Below are 1,351 nucleotides of genomic sequence, written 5' to 3'. Positions count from 1 at the left end.
AAATTTTTTGGTGAACGTTTAGTTTATTAAAATTCAAAATAACCAATCATATTCTTCTTTGTCACTATTTACAATAATAATAGTAATAAAAACTAGCATCGTAAATAGTGACGAAGAAGAATATGATGCTATCGATGAAGAAAAGGAGACCAAAGAAGATGACCAGCCAATTAAGAAACCTGACACCTAATTCGCATCAAAGTTCAATTTTACAACACCAAAGTTAATTTTTACAACGTCAAAGTTCATCTTGACAAAGTCAATATTTCCCTATATATACAACAAGGAGCACTGACGATGATTCATTCGGAATCGAAATATGGCCTTATTTGCAGCATGAATTCGAAAAATAAGTTTATTTTGAATTTTAATAAACTAAACGTTCACCAAAAAACTTTAGTGAGAAAAATCGAAAAAACGAACTACAAACATATTAACGCCAAACATTCGGTAGAATTCATAGAATATTGTAAATATATATATATATATATATATATATATATATATATAAGTATAACTATTTACATATATACGCTTATAAAAATATATAACAACAACAACAACACACGTTTAAACGACATTTTCCCCGAGATCGGGGGTTGCCGTTTGGCAACCTATGATGAAACCGAAATACCCCTCGACGCCATTCCATCATAAGTAAAAATATATAAATAAGAAATATAAACATTAGTGTGAAAATTTAATGTTGCAGTGATAGAAAATTTGAGTGCAAATTTCAATCCTTTAACCAGATATATCATAGATCGTTATATTGTCAAAAAATGAATTTAACAAAAAAATATTAAAATCAAAAAGTATATGGAATCATTCAAATTCAGTTAAATTTCATAAAAACAACTGAGAAAGTGTTACCTAATGCTTGAAGTTGGAGTATTGAGTCCAGGTAGTCAAGCATGTCTACGCTTAATTCAAAACTAAAAAATGTAAAATTAGAGATATGTAACAACATTACATGTTAAAAATGATATATTTATTATGAACCACTTACTCGTCACAATCATTCAACGGCGCTATCAAGTAAACCCAGGTTGGATGTTGAGAAACAAAAGATTGTGAATTTTGTGTGTATCACATATAAACTGGCTAATATGATAGTAAAGTATATTATGACAATAAACTGAATGGATTATTTAACTAAAGTGAAACGTGCATGGACGTAATTGATAGAGTAGTAATATAATTTGTGCTATTAATAACTTATGAAGCAGGCCGTTAAATGCACACGGTTTTCAACATACTTTTACCATTCTAGCTGCCAAACAGACACTTCCAGAAGACAGAAATGCATGAATACATTATAAAACAACATGATTTCATAAAATCACTCTAA

Source organism: Helobdella robusta (genome assembly GCF_000326865.2).
Source record: "Helobdella robusta unplaced genomic scaffold HELROscaffold_15, whole genome shotgun sequence".
Taxonomy (NCBI): domain Eukaryota; kingdom Metazoa; phylum Annelida; class Clitellata; order Rhynchobdellida; family Glossiphoniidae; genus Helobdella; species Helobdella robusta.
The sequence above is the reverse complement of the archived record's forward strand: the minus strand, read 5'-3'. Positions refer to the sequence as shown.